The sequence below is a fragment of the Salminus brasiliensis genome, chromosome 4, assembly GCF_030463535.1.
Source record: "Salminus brasiliensis chromosome 4, fSalBra1.hap2, whole genome shotgun sequence".
In the NCBI taxonomy this organism is placed as follows: domain Eukaryota; kingdom Metazoa; phylum Chordata; class Actinopteri; order Characiformes; family Bryconidae; genus Salminus; species Salminus brasiliensis.
The window spans coordinates 10,268,289-10,289,127 of NC_132881.1; positions in this window are offsets into that span (position 1 = coordinate 10,268,289).

Here is a 20,839-nt window from a genome sequence, read left to right on the forward strand (position 1 = left end):
ACATATATTGACTTTCTTTTTTTGTCTTACAGGTTTTTCGGAACGCATAAACCAAGGGTCTGTGCATCTGCAACTGTGTGTGATTCGCTTCGATCTGTCTGCAAGTGTGTAACAGGTAGGTGATCATTCAGTTTCTATATGTGTATTGACTTTCTTTTTTTTGTCTTACAGGTTTTTCGGACCGCATGAAACAAGGGTCTTTCCATTGCCACTGTGTGTGTGGCTCGCTATCAATCTGTTTGCAAGTGTGTAACAGGTAGGTGATCATTCAGTTTCTATACATGTATTGACTTTCTTTTTTTTGTCCTAAAGGTTTTTCGGACCGCATGAACCAAGGGTCTGTGCATCTGCAAGTGTGTAACAGGTAGGTGATCATTCAGTTTCTATACATGTATTGACTTTCTTTTTTTGTCTTACAGGTTTTTCGGTACGCATGAACCAAGGGTCTGTACATCTCCAACTGTGTGTGACTTGCTAATATCTGTCGGCAAGTGTGTAACAGGTAGGTGATCATTCAGTTTCTATACATGTATTGACTTTCTTTTTTTGTCTTAAAGGTTTTTCGGACCGCATGAACCAAGGGTCTGTGCATCTGCAAGTGTGTAACAGGTAGGTGATCATTCAGTTTCTATACATGTATTGACTTTCTTTTTTTGTCTTACAGGTTTTTCGGACCACATGAACCAAGGGTCTGTGCATCTGCAACTGTGTGTGACTCGCTATCTGTCTGCAAGTGTGTAACAGGTAAGTGATCATTCAGTTTCTATACATGTTTTGACTTTCTTTTTTTGTCTTACAGGTTTTTCGGACCTCATGAACCAAGGGTCTGTGCATCTGCAACTGTGTGTGACTCGCTACTATCTGTCGGCAAGTGTGTAACAGGTAAGTGATCATTCCGTTTCTATACATGTATTGACTATCTTTTTTTGTCTTAAAGGTCTTTCGGACCACATGAACCAAGGGTCTGTGCATCTGCAACTGTGTGTGACTCGCTACTATCTGTCTGCAAGTGTGTGATAGGTAGGTGATCATTCCGTTTCTAAACATGTATTGACTTTCTTTTTTTGTCTTACAGGTTTTTCGGACCACAAAAACCAAGGGTCTGTGCATCTGCAACTATGTGTGACTCGCTATCTGTCTGCAAGTGTGTAACAGGTAAGTGATCATTCAGTTTCTATACATGTATTGACTTTCTTTTTTTTGTCTTAAAGGTTTTTCGGACAGCATGAACCAAGGGTCTGTGCATCTGCAACTGTATGTGACTCGCTATCTGTCTGTAAGTGTGTAACAGGTAGGTGATCATTCAGTTTCTATACATGTATTGACCTAATTTTTTTGTCTTACAGGTTTTTCGGAACTCATGAACCAAGGGTCTGTGCATCTACAACTGTGTTTGACTCGCTACTATCTGTCTGCAAGTGTGTAACAGGTAAGTGATCATTCAGTTTCTATACATGTATTGACTTTCTGTTTTTGTCTTACAGGTTTTTCGGACCGCATCAACCAATGGTCTTTCCATTGCCACTGTGTGTCTGGCTCGCTACTATCTGTCTGCAAGTGTGTAACAGGTAAGTGATCATTCAGTTTCTATACATGTATTGACTTTATTTTTTTGTCTTAAAGGTCTTTCGGACCACATAAACCAAGGGTCTGTGCATCTGCAACTAAAAGGTTGGTGATCATTCAGTTTCTTTACATGTATTGACTTTCTATTTTTGTCTTACAGGTTTTTCGGACCTCATGAACCAAGGGTCTGTGCATCTGCAACTGTGTGTGACTCGCTACTATCTGTTTGGAAGTGTGTAACAGGTAGGTGATCATTCAGTTTCTATACATGTACTGACTTTCATTTTTTGTCTTACAGGTTTTTCGGACCGCATGAACCAAGGGTCTGTGCATCTGCAAGTGTGTAACAGGTAGGTGATCATTCAGTTTCTATACATGTATTGACTTTTTTTTTATTGTCTTGCAGGTTTTTCGGACCACATGAACCAAGGGTCTATGCATCTGCAACTTTGTCTGACTCGCTACTATCTGTCTGCAAGTGTATAACAGGTAAGTGATCATTCAGTTTCTATACATATATTGACTTTCTTTTTTTGTCTTACAGGTTTTTCGGAACGCATAAACCAAGGGTCTGTGCATCTGCAACTGTGTGTGATTCGCTTCGATCTGTCTGCAAGTGTGTAACAGGTAGGTGATCATTCAGTTTCTATATGTGTATTGACTTTCTTTTTTTTGTCTTACAGGTTTTTCGGACCGCATGAAACAAGGGTCTTTCCATTGCCACTGTGTGTGTGGCTCGCTATCAATCTGTTTGCAAGTGTGTAACAGGTAGGTGATCATTCAGTTTCTATACATGTATTGACTTTCTTTTTTTTGTCCTAAAGGTTTTTCGGACCGCATGAACCAAGGGTCTGTGCATCTGCAAGTGTGTAACAGGTAGGTGATCATTCAGTTTCTATACATGTATTGACTTTCTTTTTTTGTCTTACAGGTTTTTCGGTACGCATGAACCAAGGGTCTGTACATCTCCAACTGTGTGTGACTTGCTAATATCTGTCGGCAAGTGTGTAACAGGTAGGTGATCATTCAGTTTCTATACATGTATTGACTTTCTTTTTTTGTCTTAAAGGTTTTTCGGACCGCATGAACCAAGGGTCTGTGCATCTGCAAGTGTGTAACAGGTAGGTGATCATTCAGTTTCTATACATGTATTGACTTTCTTTTTTTGTCTTACAGGTTTTTCGGACCACATGAACCAAGGGTCTGTGCATCTGCAACTGTGTGTGACTCGCTATCTGTCTGCAAGTGTGTAACAGGTAAGTGATCATTCAGTTTCTATACATGTTTTGACTTTCTTTTTTTGTCTTACAGGTTTTTCGGACCTCATGAACCAAGGGTCTGTGCATCTGCAACTGTGTGTGACTCGCTACTATCTGTCGGCAAGTGTGTAACAGGTAAGTGATCATTCCGTTTCTATACATGTATTGACTATCTTTTTTTGTCTTAAAGGTCTTTCGGACCACATGAACCAAGGGTCTGTGCATCTGCAACTGTGTGTGACTCGCTACTATCTGTCTGCAAGTGTGTGATAGGTAGGTGATCATTCCGTTTCTAAACATGTATTGACTTTCTTTTTTTGTCTTACAGGTTTTTCGGACCACAAAAACCAAGGGTCTGTGCATCTGCAACTATGTGTGACTCGCTATCTGTCTGCAAGTGTGTAACAGGTAAGTGATCATTCAGTTTCTATACATGTATTGACTTTCTTTTTTTTGTCTTAAAGGTTTTTCGGACAGCATGAACCAAGGGTCTGTGCATCTGCAACTGTATGTGACTCGCTATCTGTCTGTAAGTGTGTAACAGGTAGGTGATCATTCAGTTTCTATACATGTATTGACCTAATTTTTTTGTCTTACAGGTTTTTCGGAACTCATGAACCAAGGGTCTGTGCATCTACAACTGTGTTTGACTCGCTACTATCTGTCTGCAAGTGTGTAACAGGTAAGTGATCATTCAGTTTCTATACATGTATTGACTTTCTGTTTTTGTCTTACAGGTTTTTCGGACCGCATCAACCAATGGTCTTTCCATTGCCACTGTGTGTCTGGCTCGCTACTATCTGTCTGCAAGTGTGTAACAGGTAAGTGATCATTCAGTTTCTATACATGTATTGACTTTATTTTTTTGTCTTAAAGGTCTTTCGGACCACATAAACCAAGGGTCTGTGCATCGGCAACTAAAAGGTTGGTGATCATTCAGTTTCTTTACATGTATTGACTTTCTATTTTTGTCTTACAGGTTTTTCGGACCTCATGAACCAAGGGTCTGTGCATCTGCAACTGTGTGTGACTCGCTACTATCTGTTTGGAAGTGTGTAACAGGTAGGTGATCATTCAGTTTCTATACATGTACTGACTTTCATTTTTTGTCTTACAGGTTTTTCGGACCGCATGAACCAAGGGTCTGTGCATCTGCAAGTGTGTAACAGGTAGGTGATCATTCAGTTTCTATACATGTATTGACTTTCTTTTTTTGTCTTACAGGTTTTTCGGTACGCATGAACCAAGGGTCTGTACATCTCCAACTGTGTGTGACTTGCTAATATCTGTCGGCAAGTGTGTAACAGGTAGGTGATCATTCAGTTTCTATACATGTATTGACTTTCTTTTTTTGTCTTAAAGGTTTTTCGGACCGCATGAACCAAGGGTCTGTGCATCTGCAAGTGTGTAACAGGTAGGTGATCATTCAGTTTCTATACATGTATTGACTTTCTTTTTTTGTCTTACAGGTTTTTCGGACCACATGAACCAAGGGTCTGTGCATCTGCAACTGTGTGTGACTCGCTATCTGTCTGCAAGTGTGTAACAGGTAAGTGATCATTCAGTTTCTATACATGTTTTGACTTTCTTTTTTTGTCTTACAGGTTTTTCGGACCTCATGAACCAAGGGTCTGTGCATCTGCAACTGTGTGTGACTCGCTACTATCTGTCGGCAAGTGTGTAACAGGTAAGTGATCATTCCGTTTCTATACATGTATTGACTATCTTTTTTTGTCTTAAAGGTCTTTCGGACCACATGAACCAAGGGTCTGTGCATCTGCAACTGTGTGTGACTCGCTACTATCTGTCTGCAAGTGTGTGATAGGTAGGTGATCATTCCGTTTCTAAACATGTATTGACTTTCTTTTTTTGTCTTACAGGTTTTTCGGACCACAAAAACCAAGGGTCTGTGCATCTGCAACTATGTGTGACTCGCTATCTGTCTGCAAGTGTGTAACAGGTAAGTGATCATTCAGTTTCTATACATGTATTGACTTTCTTTTTTTTGTCTTAAAGGTTTTTCGGACAGCATGAACCAAGGGTCTGTGCATCTGCAACTGTATGTGACTCGCTATCTGTCTGTAAGTGTGTAACAGGTAGGTGATCATTCAGTTTCTATACATGTATTGACCTAATTTTTTTGTCTTACAGGTTTTTCGGAACTCATGAACCAAGGGTCTGTGCATCTACAACTGTGTTTGACTCGCTACTATCTGTCTGCAAGTGTGTAACAGGTAAGTGATCATTCAGTTTCTATACATGTATTGACTTTCTGTTTTTGTCTTACAGGTTTTTCGGACCGCATCAACCAATGGTCTTTCCATTGCCACTGTGTGTCTGGCTCGCTACTATCTGTCTGCAAGTGTGTAACAGGTAAGTGATCATTCAGTTTCTATACATGTATTGACTTTATTTTTTTGTCTTAAAGGTCTTTCGGACCACATAAACCAAGGGTCTGTGCATCTGCAACTAAAAGGTTGGTGATCATTCAGTTTCTTTACATGTATTGACTTTCTTTTTTTGTCTTACAGGTTTTTCGGACCTCATGAACCAAGGGTCTGTGCATCTGCAACTGTGTGTGACTCGCTACTATCTGTTTGGAAGTGTGTAACAGGTAGGTGATCATTCAGTTTCTATACATGTATTGACTTTCTTTTTTTGTCTTACAGGTTTTTCGGTACGCATGAACCAAGGGTCTGTACATCTCCAACTGTGTGTGACTTGCTAATATCTGTCGGCAAGTGTGTAACAGGTAGGTGATCATTCAGTTTCTATACATGTATTGACTTTCTTTTTTTGTCTTAAAGGTTTTTCGGACCGCATGAACCAAGGGTCTGTGCATCTGCAACTGTTTGTGATTCGCTACTATCTTTCTGCAAGTGTGTAACAGGTTGGTGATCATTCAGTTTCTATACATGTATTGACTTAATTTTTTTGTCTTAAAGGTTTTTCGGAACGCATGAACCAAGTGTCTGTGCATCTGCAACTGTGTGTGATTCGCTACAATCTGTGTGCAAGTGTGTAACAGGTAAGTGATCATTCAGTTTCTATACATGTATTGACTTTCTTTTTTTTTGTCTTACAGGTTTTTCGGACCGCATGAACCAAGGGTCTTTCCATTGCCACTGTGAGTGAGTTGCTACTATCTGTCTACTAGTGTGTAACAGGTAAGTGATCATTCAGTTTCTATACATGCATTGACTTTCTTTTTTTGTATTACAGGTTTTTCGGACCACATGAACCAAGGGTCTGTGCATCTGCAACTGTGTGTGACTCGCTATCTGTCTGCAAGTGTGTAACAGGTAGGTGATCATTCAGTTTCTATAAATGTATTGACTTTCTTTTTTTGTCTTACAGGTTTTTCGGACCACATGAACCAAGGGTCTGTGCATCTGCAACTGTGTGTGACTCGCTATCTGTCTGCAAGTGTGTAACAGGTAGGTGGTCATTCAATTTCTATACATGTATTGACTTTCTTTTTTTGTCTTACAGGTTTTTCGGACCGCATGAACCAAGGGTCTTTCCATTGCCACTGTGTTTGTGGCTCGCTATCAATCTGTCTGCAAGTGTGTAACAGGTAGGTGATCATTCAGTTTCTATGCATGTATTGACTTTCTTTTTTTGTCTTACAGGTTTTTCGGACCGCAAGAACCAAGGGTCCTACCATTGCCACTGTGTGTGTGGCTCGCTATCAATCTGTCTGCAAGTGTGTAACAGGTAGGTGATCATTCAGTTTCTATACATGTATTGACTTTCTTTTATTTTTCTTAAAGGTTTTTCGGACCGCATGAACCAAGGGTCTGTGCATCTGCAACTGTGTGTGACTCGCTATCCTTCTGCAAGTGTGTAACAGGTAAGTGATCATTCACTTTCTATACATGTTTTGACTTTCTTTTTTTGTCTTACAGGTTTTTCGGACCACATGAACCAAGGGTCTGTGCATCTGCAACTGTGTGTGATTCGCTACGATCTGTCTGCAAGTGTGTAACAGGTAGGTGATCATTCAGTTTCTATACATGTATTGACTTTTTTTTTTGTCTTACAGGTTTTTCGGACCACATGAAACAAGGGTCTGTGCATCTGCAACTTTGTTTGACTCGCTACTATCTGTCTGCAAGTGTATAACAGGTAAGTGATCATTCAGTTTCTATACATGTATTGACTTTCTTTTTTTGTCTTACAGGTTTTTCGGACCACATGAACCAAGGTTCTGTGCATCTGCAACTGTGTGTGAATCGCTACTCTCTGTCTGCAAGTGTGTAACAGGTTGGTAATCATTCAGTTTCTATACATATATTGACTTTCTTTTTTGTCTTACAGGTTTTTCAGACCTCATGAACCAAGGGTCTGTGCATCTGCAACTGTGTGTGTCTCGCTACTATCTATCTGCAAGTGTGTAACAGGTAAGTAATCATTCAGTTTCTATACATGTATTGACTTTTCGTTGTCTTACAGGCTATCAGGGCCAATGGCTCCCCCCTTCCTGATAGTGGCAATGGAAAGACTATTGTTGGCTGTATGCACTGTGTGTGTGGCTCGCTATCAGTCTGTCTGCAAGTGTGTAACAGGTAGGTGATCATTCAGTTTCTATACATGTATTGACTTTCTTTTTTTGTCTTACAGGTTTTTCGGGCCACATGAACCAAGGGTCTGTGCATCTGCAACTGTGTGTGACTCGCTACTATCTTTCTGCAAGTGTGTAACAGGTAGATGATCATTCAGTTTCTATACATGTATTGACTTTCTTTTTTTGTCTTACAGGTTTTTCGGGCCACATGAACCAAGGGTCTGTGCATCTGCATCTGTGTGTGTCTCGCTACTATCTGTATGCAAGTGTGTTACAGGTAAGTGATCATTCAGTTTCTATACAGGTATTGCCTTTTCGTTGTCTTACAGGCTATCAGGGCCAATGGCTCCCCCCTTCCTGATAGTGGCAATGGAAAGACTATTGTTGGCTGTAAGCACTGTGTGTGTGGCTCGCTACTGTCTGTCTTCAAGGGTGTAACAGGTAGGTGATCATTCAGTTTCTATACATGTATTGACTTTCTTTTTTTGTCTTAAAGGTTTTTCGGACCGCATGAACCAAGGGTCTGTGCATCTGCATCTTTGTGTGACTCGCTACTATCTGTCTGCAAGTGTGTAACAGGTAGGTGATCATTCAGTTTCTATACATGTATTGACTTTTTTTTATTGTCTTGCAGGTTTTTCGGACCACATGAACCAAGGGTCTATGCATCTGCATCTTTGTCTGACTCGCTACTATCTGTCTGCAAGTGTATAACAGGTAAGTGATCATTCAGTTTCTATACATATATTGACTTTCTTTTTTTGTCTTACAGGTTTTTCGGACCGCATGAACCAAGGGTCTGTGCATCTGCATCTTTGTGTGACTCGCTACTATCTGTCGGCAAGTGTGTAACAGGTAAGTGATCATTCCGTTTCTATACATGTATTGACTTCCTTTTTTTGTCTTACAAGTTTTTCGAACCGCATGAACCAAGGGTCTTTCCATTGCCACTGTGTTTGTGGCTCGCTATCAATCTGTCTGCAAGTGTGTAACAGGTAGGTGATCATTCAGTTTCTATATGTGTATTGACTTTCTTTTTTTTGTCTTACAGGTTTTTCGGACCGCATGAAACAAGGGTCTTTCCATTGCCACTGTGTGTGTGGCTCGCTATCAATCTGTTTGCAAGTGTGTAACAGGTAGGTGATCATTCAGTTTCTATACATGTATTGACTTTCTTTTTTTTGTCTTAAAGGTTTTTCGGAGCGCATGAACCAAGGGTCTGTGCATCTGCAAGTGTGTAACAGGTAGGTGATCATTCAGTTTCTATACATGTATTGACTTTCTTTTTTTGTCTTACAGGTTTTTCGGTACGCATGAACCAAGGGTCTGTACATCTCCAACTGTGTGTGACTCGCTAATATCTGTCTGCAAGTGTGTAACAGGTAGGTGATCATTCAGTTTCTATACATGTATTGACTTTCTTTTTTTGTCTTACAGGTTTTTCGGACCGCATGAACCAAGGGTCTGTGCATCTGCAAGTGTGTAACAGGTAGGTGATCATTCAGTTTCTATACATGTATTGACTTTCTTTTTTTGTCTTACAGGTTTTTCGGACCGCATGAACCAAGGGTCTTTCCATTGCCACTGTGAGTGAGTTGCTACTATCTGTCTACTAGTGTGTAACAGGTAAGTGATCATTCAGTTTCTATACATGTATTGACTTTCTTTTTTTGTATTACAGGTTTTTCGGAACACATGAACCAAGGGTCTGTGCATCTGCAACTGTGTGTGACTCGCTATCTGTCTGCAAGTGTGTAACAGGTAGGTGATCATTCAGTTTCTATACATGTATTGACTTTCTTTTTTTGTCTTACAGGTTTTTCGGACCACATGAACCAAGGGGCTGTGCATCTGCAACTGTGTGTGACTCGCTATCTGTCTGCAAGTGTGTAACAGGTAGGTGGTCATTCAATTTCTATACATGTATTGACTTTCTTTTTTTGTCTTACAGGTTTTTCGGACCGCATGAACCAAGGGTCTTTCCATTGCCACTGTGTTTGTGGCTCGCTATCAATCTGTCTGCAAGTGTGTAACAGGTAGGTGATCATTCAGTTTCTATGCATGTATTGACTTTCTTTTTTTGTCTTACAGGTTTTTCGGACCGCAAGAACCAAGGGTCCAAACATTGCCACTGTGTGTGTGGCTCGCTATCAATCTGTCTGCAAGTGTGTAACAGGTAGGTGATCATTCAGTTTCTATACATGTATTGACTTTCTTTTTTTTGTCTTAAAGGTTTTTCGGACCGCATGAACCAAGGGTCTGTGCATCTGCAACTGTGTGTGACTCGCTATCCTTCTGCAAGTGTGTAACAGGTAAGTGATCATTCAGTTTCTATACATGTTTTGACTTTCTTTTTTTGTCTTACAGGTTTTTCGGACCACATGAACCAAGGGTCTGTGCATCTGCAACTGTGTGTGATTCGCTACGATCTGTCTGCAAGTGTGTAACAGGTAGGTGATCATTCAGTTTCTATACATGTATTGACTTTTTTTTTTGTCTTACAGGTTTTTCGGACCACATGAAACAAGGGTCTGTGCATCTGCAACTTTGTTTGACTCGCTACTATCTGTCCGCAAGTGTATAACAGGTAAGTGATCATTCAGTTTCTATACATGTATTGACTTTCTTTTTTTGTCTTACAGGTTTTTCGGACCACATGAACCAAGGTTCTGTGCATCTGCAACTGTGTGTGAATCGCTACTCTCTGTCTGCAAGTGTGTAACAGGTTGGTAATCATTCAGTTTCTATACATATATTGACTTTCTTTTTTGTCTTACAGGTTTTTCAGACCTCATGAACCAAGGGTCTGTGCATCTGCAACTGTGTGTGTCTCGCTACTATCTATCTGCAAGTGTGTAACAGGTAAGTAATCATTCAGTTTCTATACATGTATTGACTTTTCGTTCTCTTACAGGCTATCAGGGCCAATGGCTCCCCCCTTCCTGATAGTGGCAATGGAAAGACTATTGTTGGCTGTATGCACTGTGTGTGTGGCTCGCTATCAGTCTGTCTGCAAGTGTGTAACAGGTAGGTGATCATTCAGTTTCTATACATGTATTGACTTTCTTTTTTTGTCTTACAGGTTTTTCGGACCTCATGAACCAAGGGTCTGTGCATCTGCAACTGTGTGTGACTCGCTACTATCTTTCTGCAAGTGTGTAACAGGTAGATGATCATTCAGTTTCTATACATGTATTGACTTTCTTTTTTTGTCTTACAGGTTTTTCGGGCCACATGAACCAAGGGTCTGTGCATCTGCATCTGTGTGTGTCTCGCTACTATCTGTATGCAAGTGTGTTACAGGTAAGTGATCATTCAGTTTCTATACATGTATTGCCTTTTCGTTGTCTTACAGGCTATCAGGGCCAATGGCTCCCCCCTTCCTGATAGTGGCAATGGAAAGACTATTGTTGGCTGTAAGCACTGTGTGTGTGGCTCGCTACTGTCTGTCTTCAAGGGTGTAACAGGTAGGTGATCATTCAGTTTCTATACATGTATTGACTTTCTTTTTTTGTCTTAAAGGTTTTTCGGACCGCATGAACCAATGGTCTGTGCATCTGCATCTTTGTGTGACTCGCTACTATCTGTCTGCAAGTGTGTAACAGGTAGGTGATCATTCAGTTTCTATACATGTATTGACTTTTTTTTATTGTCTTGCAGGTTTTTCGGACCACATGAACCAAGGGTCTATGCATCTGCATCTTTGTCTGACTCGCTACTATCTGTCTGCAAGTGTATAACAGGTAAGTGATCATTCAGTTTCTATACATATATTGACTTTCTTTTTTTGTCTTACAGGTTTTTCGGAACGCATGAACCAAGGGTCTGTGCATCTGCAACTGTGTGTGATTCGCTTCGATCTGTCTGCAAGTGTGTAACAGGTAGGTGATCATTCAGTTTCTATACATGTATTGACTTTCTTTTTTTGTCTTACAGGTTTTTCGGACCTCCTGAACCAAGGGTCTGTGCATCTGCAACTGTGTGTGACTCGCTACTATCTGTCGGCAAGTGTGTAACAGGTAAGTGATCATTCCGTTTCTATACATGTATTGACTTTCTTTTTTGTCTTACAGGTTTTTCAGACCTCATGAACCAAGGGTCTGTGCATCTGCAACTGTGTGTGTCTCGCTACTATCTGTATGCAAGTGTGTTACAGGTAAGTGATCATTCAGTTTCTATACATGTATTGCCTTTTCGTTGTCTTACAGGCTATCAGGGCCAATGGCTCCCCCCTTCCTGATAGTGGCAATGGAAAGACTATTGTTGGCTGTAAGCACTGTGTGTGTGGCTCGCTACTGTCTGTCTTCAAGGGTGTAACAGGTAGGTGATCATTCAGTTTCTATACATGTATTGACTTTCTTTTTTTGTCTTAAAGGTTTTTCGGACCGCATGAACCAAGGGTCTGTGCATCTGCATCTTTGTGTGACTCGCTACTATCTGTCGGCAAGTGTGTAACAGGTAAGTGATCATTCCGTTTCTATACATGTATTGACTTTCTTTTTTTGTCTTACAGGTTTTTCGGACCGCATGAACCAAGGGTCTGTGCATCTGCAACTGTGTGTGACTCGCTTTCTGTCTGCAAGTGTGTAACAGATAGGTGATCATTCAGTTTCTATACTTGTATTGACTTTTTTTTTTTGTCTTACAGGTTTTTCGGACCGCATTAACCAAGGGTCTTTCCGTTGCCACTGTGAGTGAGTTGCTACTATCTGTCTGCAAGTGTGTAACAGGTAAGTGATCATTCAGTTTCTATACATATATTGACTTTCTTTTTTTGTCTTACAGGTTTTTCGGAACGCATGAACCAAGGGTCTGTGCATCTGCAACTGTGTGTGACTCGCTTTCTGTCTGCAAGTGTGTAACAGGTAGGTGATCATTAAATTTCTATACATGTATTGACTTTCTTTTTTTGTCTTACAGGTTTTTCGGACCGCATGAACCAAGGGTCTTTCCATTGCCACTGTGTTTGTGGCTCGCTATCAATCTGTCTGCAAGTGTGTAACAGGTAGGTGATCATTCAGTTTCTATACATGTATTGACTTTCTTTTTTTGTCTTACAGGTTTTTCGGACCGCATGAACCAAGGGTCTTTCCATTGCCACTGTGTGTGTGGCTCGCTATCAATCTGTCTGCAAGTGTGTAACAGGTAGGTGATCAGTCAGTTTCTATACATGTATTGACTTTCTTTTTTTTGTCTTAAAGGTTTTTCGGACCGCATGAACCAAGGGTCTGTGCATCTGCAAGTGTGTAACAGTTAGGTGATCATTCAGTTTCTATACATGTATTGACTTTCTTTTTTTGTCTTACAGGTTTTTCGGTACGCATGAATCAAGGGTCTGTGCATCTGCAACTGTGTGTGACTCGCTACTATCTGTCTGCAAGTGTGTAACAGGTAAGTGATCATTCAGTTTCTATACGTGTATTGACTTTTTTTTTTTGTCTTACAGGTTTTTCGGACCGCATTAACCAAGGGTCTTTCCGTTGCCACTGTGAGTGAGTTGCTACTATCTGTCTGCAAGTGTGTAACAGGTAAGTGATCATTCAGTTTCTATACATGTATTGACTTTCTTTTTTTGTCTTACAGGTTTTTCGGACCGCATGAACCAAGGGTCTGTGCATCTGCATCTTTGTGTGACTCGCTACTATCTGTCTGCAAGTGTGTAACAGGTAGGTGATCATTCAGTTTCTATACATGTATTGACATTTTTTTATTGTCTTGCAGGTTTTTCGGACCTCATGAACCAAGGGTCTATGCATCTGCAACTTTGTCTGACTCGCTACTATCTGTCTGCAAGTGTATAACAGGTAAGTGATCATTCAGTTTCTATACGTGTATTGACTTTTTTTTTTTGTCTTACAGGTTTTTCGGACCGCATTAACCAAGGGTCTTTCCGTTGCCACTGTGAGTGAGTTGCTACTATCTGTCTGCAAGTGTGTAACAGGTAAGTGATCATTCAGTTTCTATACATGTATTGACTTTCTTTTTTTGTCTTACAGGTTTTTCGGACCGCATGAACCAAGGGTCTGTGCATCTGCATCTTTGTGTGACTCGCTACTATCTGTCTGCAAGTGTGTAACAGGTAGGTGATCATTCAGTTTCTATACATGTATTGACATTTTTTTATTGTCTTGCAGGTTTTTCGGACCTCATGAACCAAGGGTCTATGCATCTGCAACTTTGTCTGACTCGCTACTATCTGTCTGCAAGTGTATAACAGGTAAGTGATCATTCAGTTTCTATACATATATTGACTTTCTTTTTTTGTCTTACAGGTTTTTCGGAACGCATGAACCAAGGGTCTGTGCATCTGCAACTGTGTGTGATTCGCTTCGATCTGTCTGCAAGTGTGTAACAGGTAGGTGATCATTCAGTTTCTATACATGTATTGACTTTCTTTTTTTGTCTTACAGGTTTTTCGGACCGCATGAACCAAGGGTCTTTCCATTGCCACTGTGTGTGTGGTTCGCTATCAATCTGTCTGCAAGTGTGTAACAGGTAGGTGATCATTCAGTTTCTATACATGTATTGACTTTCTTTTTTTTGTCTTAAAGGTTTTTCGGACCGCATGAACCAAGGGTCTGTGTATCTGCAAGTGTGTAACAGGTAGGTGATCATTTAGTTTCTATACATGTATTGACTTTCTTTTTTTGTCTTACAGGTTTTTCGGTACGCATGAATCAAGGGTCTGTGCATCTGCAACTGTGTGTGACTCGCTACTATCTGTCTGCAAGTGTGTAACAGGTAAGTGATCATTCAGTTTCTATACGTGTATTGACTTTTTTTTTTTGTCTTACAGGTTTTTCGGACCGCATTAACCAAGGGTCTTTCCGTTGCCACTGTGAGTGAGTTGCTACTATCTGTCTGCAAGTGTGTAACAGGTAAGTGATCATTCAGTTTCTATACATGTATTGACTTTCTTTTTTTGTCTTACAGGTTTTTCGGACCGCATGAACCAAGGGTCTGTGCATCTGCATCTTTGTGTGACTCGCTACTATCTGTCTGCAAGTGTGTAACAGGTAGGTGATCATTCAGTTTCTATACATGTATTGACATTTTTTTATTGTCTTGCAGGTTTTTCGGACCTCATGAACCAAGGGTCTATGCATCTGCAACTTTGTCTGACTCGCTACTATCTGTCTGCAAGTGTATAACAGGTAAGTGATCATTCAGTTTCTATACATATATTGACTTTCTTTTTTTGTCTTACAGGTTTTTCGGAACGCATGAACCAAGGGTCTGTGCATCTGCAACTGTGTGTGATTCGCTTCGATCTGTTGGCAAGTGTGTAACAGGTAAGTGATCATTCCGTTTCTATACATGTATTGACTTTCTTTTTTTGTCTTACAAGTTTTTCGAACCGCATGAACCAAGGGTCTTTCCATTGCCACTGTGTTTGTGGCTCGCTATCAATCTGTCTGCAAGTGTGTAACAGGTAGGTGATCATTCAGTTTCTATATGTGTATTGACTTTCTTTTTTTTGTCTTACAGGTTTTTCGGACCGCATGAAACAAGGGTCTTTCCATTGCCACTGTGTGTGTGGCTCGCTATCAATCTGTTTGCAAGTGTGTAACAGGTAGGTGATCATTCAGTTTCTATACATGTATTGACTTTCTTTTTTTTGTCTTAAAGGTTTTTCGGACCGCATGAACCCAGGGTCTGTGCATCTGCAAGTGTGTAACAGGTAGGTGATCATTCAGTTTCTATACATGTATTGACTTTCTTTTTTTGTCTTACAGGTTTTTCGGTACGCATGAACCAAGGGTCTGTACATCTCCAACTGTGTGTGACTCGCTAATATCTGTCTGCAAGTGTGTAACAGTTAGGTGATCATGCAGTTTCTATACATGTATTGACTTTCTTTTTTTGTCTTACAGGTTTTTCGGACCGCATGAACCAAGGGTCTGTGCATCTGCAAGTGTGTAACAGGTAGGTGATCATTCAGTTTCTATACATGTATTGACTTTCTTTTTTTGTCTTACAGGTTTTTCGGACCACATGAACCAAGGGTCTGTGCATCTGCAACTGTGTGTGACTCGCTATCTGTCTGCAAGTGTGTAACAGGTAGGTGATCATTCAGTTTCTATACTTGTATTGACTTTCTTTTTTTGTCTTACAGGTTTTTCGGACCACATGAACCAAGGGTCTGTGCATCTGCAACTGTGTGTGACTCGCTATCTGTCTGCAAGTGTGTAACAGGTAGGTGATCATTCAATTTCTATACATGTATTGACTTTCTTTTTTTGTCTTACAGGTTTTTCGGACCGCATGAACCAAGGGTCTTTCCATTGCCACTGTGTTTGTGGCTCGCTATCAATCTGTCTGCAAGTGTGTAACAGGTAGGTGATCATTCAGTTTCTATACATGTATTGACTTTCTTTTTTTGTCTTACAGGTTTTTCGGACCGCATGAACCAAGGGTCTTTCCATTGCCACTGTGTTTGTGGCTCGCTATCAGTCTGTCTGCAAGTGTGTAACAGGTAGGTGATCATTCAGTTTCTATACATGTATTGACTTTCTTTTTTTTGTCTTAAAGGTTTTTCGGACCGCATGAACCAAGGGTCTGTGCATCTGCAAGTGTGTAACAGGTAGGTGATCATTCAGTTTCTATACATGTATTGACTTTCTTTTTTTGTCTTACAGGTTTTTCGGTACGCATGAATCAAGGGTCTGTGCATCTGCAACTGTGTGTGACTCGCTACTATCTGTCTGCAAGTGTGTAACAGGTAAGTGATCATTCAGTTTCTATACGTGTATTGACTTTCTTTTTTTGTCTTACAGGTTTTTCGGACCGCATTAACCAAGGGTCTTTCCGTTGCCACTGTGAGTGAGTTGCTACTATCTGTCTGCAAGTGTGTAACAGGTAAGTGATCATTCAGTTTCTATACATGTATTGACTTTCTTTTTTTGTCTTACAGGTTTTTCGGACCGCATGAACCAAGTGTCTGTGCATCTGCATCTTTGTGTGACTCGCTACTATCTGTCTGCAAGTGTGTAACAGGTAGGTGATCATTCAGTTTCTATACATGTATTGACTTTTTTTTATTGTCTTGCAGGTTTTTCGGACCACATGAACCAAGGGTCTATGCATCTGCAACTATGCGTGACTCGCTACTATCTGTCTGCAAGTGTGTAACAGGTAGGTGATCATTCAGTTTTTATACATGTATTGACTTTCTTTTTTTGTCTTGAACGTTTTTCGGACCGCATGAACCAAGGGTCTGTGCATCTGCAACTGTGTGTGACTCGCTACTATCTGTCTGCAAGTGTGTAACAGGTTGGTAATCATTCAGTTTCTATACATGTATTGACTTTCTTTTTTTGTCTTACAGGTTTTTCGGACCGCATGAACCAAGGCTCTGTGCATCTGCAACTATGTGTGACTCGCTACTATCTGTCTGCAAGTGTGTAACAGGTAGGTGATCATTCAGTTTCTATACATGTATTGACTTTCTTTTTTTGTCTTACAGGTTTTTCGGACCACATGAACCAAGGGTCTATGCATCTGCAACAATGTGTGTCTCGCTACTATCTGTCTGCAAGTGTGTAACAGGTAGGTGATCATTCAGTTTCTATATATGTTTTGACTTTCTTTTTTTGTCTTACAGGTTTTTCGGGCCACATGAACCAAGGGTCTGTGCATCTGCAACTGTGTGTGTCTCGCTACTATCTGTATGCAAGTGTGTTACAGGTAAGTGATCATTCAGTTTCTATACATGTATTGCCTTTTCGTTTTCTTACAGGCTATCAGGGCCAATGGCTCCCCCCTTCCTGATAGTGGCAATGGAAAGACTTTTGTTGGCTGTATGCACTGTGTGTGTGGCTCGCTACTGTCTGTCTTCAAGGGTGTAACAGGTAGGTGATCATTCAGTTTCTATACATGTATTGACCTCCTTTTTTTGTCTTACAGGTTTTTCGGACCGCATGAACCAAGGGTCTTTCCATTTCCATTCTGTGTTTGACTCGCTATCAATCTCTCTGCAAGTGTGTAACAGGTAGTTGATCATTTAGTTTCTATACATGTTTTGATTTTTTTTTTTTTTTTTCTTACAAGTTTTTCAGACCACATGAACCAAGGCTCTGTGCATCTGCAACTGTGTGTGACTCGCTACTCTGTCTGCAAGTGTGTAACAGGTAGGTGATCATTCAGTTTCTATACATGTATTGACTTTCTTTTTTTGTCTTAAAGGGCTTTCGGACCACAAGAACCAAGGGTCTGTGCATCTGCAACTGTGTGTGACTCGCTACTATCTGTCTGCAAGTGTGTAACAGGTTGGTGATCATTCTGTTTTATACATGAATTGATCTGCAGCTGTGTGTGACTCGCTACTATCTGTTTGCAATTGTGTAACAGGTAGGTGATCATTCGGTTTCTATACATGTTTTGACTTTCTTTTTTTGTCTTACAGGTTTTTCGGAACGCAGGAACCAAGGTTCTGTGCATCTGCAACTGTGTGTGACTCACTACTATCTGTCTGCAAGTGTGTAACAGGTAAGTGATCATTCAGTTTCTATACATGTATTGACTTTTTTTATTGTCTTACAGGTTTTTCGGACCGCATGAACCAAGGGTTTTTCCATTACCACTGTGTGTGTGGCTCGCTATCAATCTGTCTGCAAGTGTGTAACAGGTAGGTGATTATTCAGTTTCTATACATGTATTGACTTTCTTTTTTTGTCTTGCAGGTTTTTCAGACCTCATGAACCAAGGGTCTGTGCATCTGCAACTGTGTGTGACTCGCTACTCTCTGTCTTCAAGTGTGTAACAGGTAAGTGATTATTCAGTTTTACACATGAATTGATCTGCAACTGTGTGTGACTCGCTACTATCTGTTTGCAATTGTGTAACTGGTAGGTGATCATTCAGTTTCTATGCATGTATTGACTTTCTTTTTTTGTCTTAAAGGTCTTTTGGACCACATGAACCAAGGGTCTGTGCATTTGCAACTGTGTGTGTCTCGCTACTATCTGTATGCAAGTGTGTTACAGGAAAGTGATCATTCAGTTTCTATACATGTATTGCCTTTTCGTTGTCTTACATGCTGTCAGGGCCAATGGCTCCCCACTTCCTGATAGTGGCAATGGAAAGACTATTCTTGGCTGTATGCACTGTGCGTGTGGCTCGCTATCAATCTGTCTGCAAGTGTGTAACAGGTAGGTGATCATTCAGTTTCTATACATGTATTGACTTTCTTTTTTTGTCTTAAAAGTCTTTCGGACCACATGAATCAAGGTTCTGTGCATCTGCAACTGTGTGTGACTCGCTACTCTCTGTCTGCAAGTGTGTAACAGGTTGGTAATCATTCAGTTTCTATACATGTATTGACTTTCTTTTTTTGTCTTACAGGTTATTCGGACCGCATGAACCAAGGGTCTTTCCATTTCCATTCTGTGTTTGACTCGCTATCAATCTGTCTGCAAGTGTGTAACAGGTAGGTGATCATTCAGTTTCTATACATGTTTTGACTTTCTTTTTTTTTGTCTTACAGGTTTTTCAGACCACATGAACCAAGGGTCTGTGCATCTGCAACTGTGTGTGACTCGCTACTCTGTCTGCAAGTGTGTAACAGGTAGGTGATCATTCAGTTTCTATACATGTATTGACTTTCTTTTTTTGTCTTAAAGGGCTTTCGGACCACATGAACCAAGGGTCTGTGCATCTGCAACTGTGTGTGACTCGCTACTATCTGTCTGCAAGTGTGTAACAGGTTGGTGATCATTCTGTTTTATACATGAATTGATCGGCAGCTGTGTGTGACTCGCTACTATCTGTTTGCAATTGTGTAACAGGTAGGTGATCATTCAGTTTCTGTACATGTTTTGACTTTCTTTTTCTTTCTTACAGGTTTTTTGGACCGCAGGAACCAAGGTTCTGTGCATCTGCAGCTGTGTGTGACTCACTACTATCTGTCTGCATGTGTGTAACAGCTAAGTGGTCATTCAGTTTCTATACATGTATTGACTTTTTTTATTGTCTTACAGGTTTTTCGGACCGCATGAACCAAGGGTCTTTCCATTACCACTGTGTGTGTGGCTCGCTATCAATCTGTCTGCAAGTGTGTAACAGGTAGGTGATCATTCAGTTTCTATACATGTATTGACTTTCTTTTTTTGTCTTGCAGGTTTTTCAGACCTCATGAACCAAGGGTCTGTGCATCTGCAACTGTTTGTGACTCGCTACTCTCTGTCTGCAAGTGTGTAACAGGTAAGTGATTATTCAGTTTTATACATGAATTGATCTGCAACTGTGTGTGACTCCCTACTATCTGTCTGCAAGTGTGTAACAGGTAAGTGATCATTCAGTTTCTATACATGTATTGACTTTCTTTTTTTTGCCTTAAAGGTCTTTCGGACCACATGATCCAAGGGTCTGTGCATCTGCAACTGTGTGTGACTCGCTACTATCTGTTTGCCACTGTGTGTGTGGCTCGCTATCAATCTGTCTGCAAGTGTGTAACAGGTAGGTGATCATTCAGTTTCTATACATGTATTGACTTTCTTTTTTTGTCTTATAGGTTTTTCGGACCGCATGAACCAAGGGTCTGTGCATCTGCAAATGTGTGTGACTCTCTACTATCTGTTTGCAAGTGTGTAACAGGTAGGTGATCATTCAGTTTCTATACATGTATTGACTTTCTTTTTTTGTCTTACAGGTTTTTCGGACTGCAGGAACCAAGGGTCTGTGCATCTTCAACTGTGTGTGACTCGCTACTATCTGTTTGCCACTGTGTGTGTGGCTCGCTATCAATCTGTCTGCAAGTGTGTAACAGGTAGGTTATTATTCAGTTTCTATACATGTATTGACGTTCTGTTTTTTGTCTTACAGGTTTTTCGGACCGCATGAACCAAGGGCCTGTGCATCAGCAACTGTGTGTGACTTGCTACTATCTGTTTGCAATTGTGAAACACGTAGGTGATCATTCAGTTTCTATACATGTTTTGACTTTCTTTTTTTGTCTTACAGGTTTTTCGGACCACATGAACCAAGGGTCGGTGCATCTGCAACTGTGTGTGACTCGCTACTCTCTGTTTGCCACTGTGTGTGTCTCGCTATCAATCTGTCTGCAATTGTGTAACAGGTAGGTGATCATTCAGTTTCTATACATGTATTGACTTTCTTTTTTTGTCTTAAAAGTGTTTCTGACCTCATGAACCAAGGGTTTGCGAATCTGCAACTGTGTGTGACTCGCTACTATCTGTCTGCAATTGTGTTACAGGTAGGTGATCATTCAGTTTCTATACATGTTTTGACTTTCTTTTTTTGTCTTACAGGTTTTTCGGACCACATGAAACAAGGGTCTGTACATCTGCCACTTTGTGTGACTCGCTACTATCTGTCTGCAAGTGTATAACAGGTAAGTGATCATACCAAGTAGGTGATCATTCAGTTTCTATACATGTATTGACTTGCTTTTTTTTGTCTTACAGGTTTTTCGGACCACATGAACCAA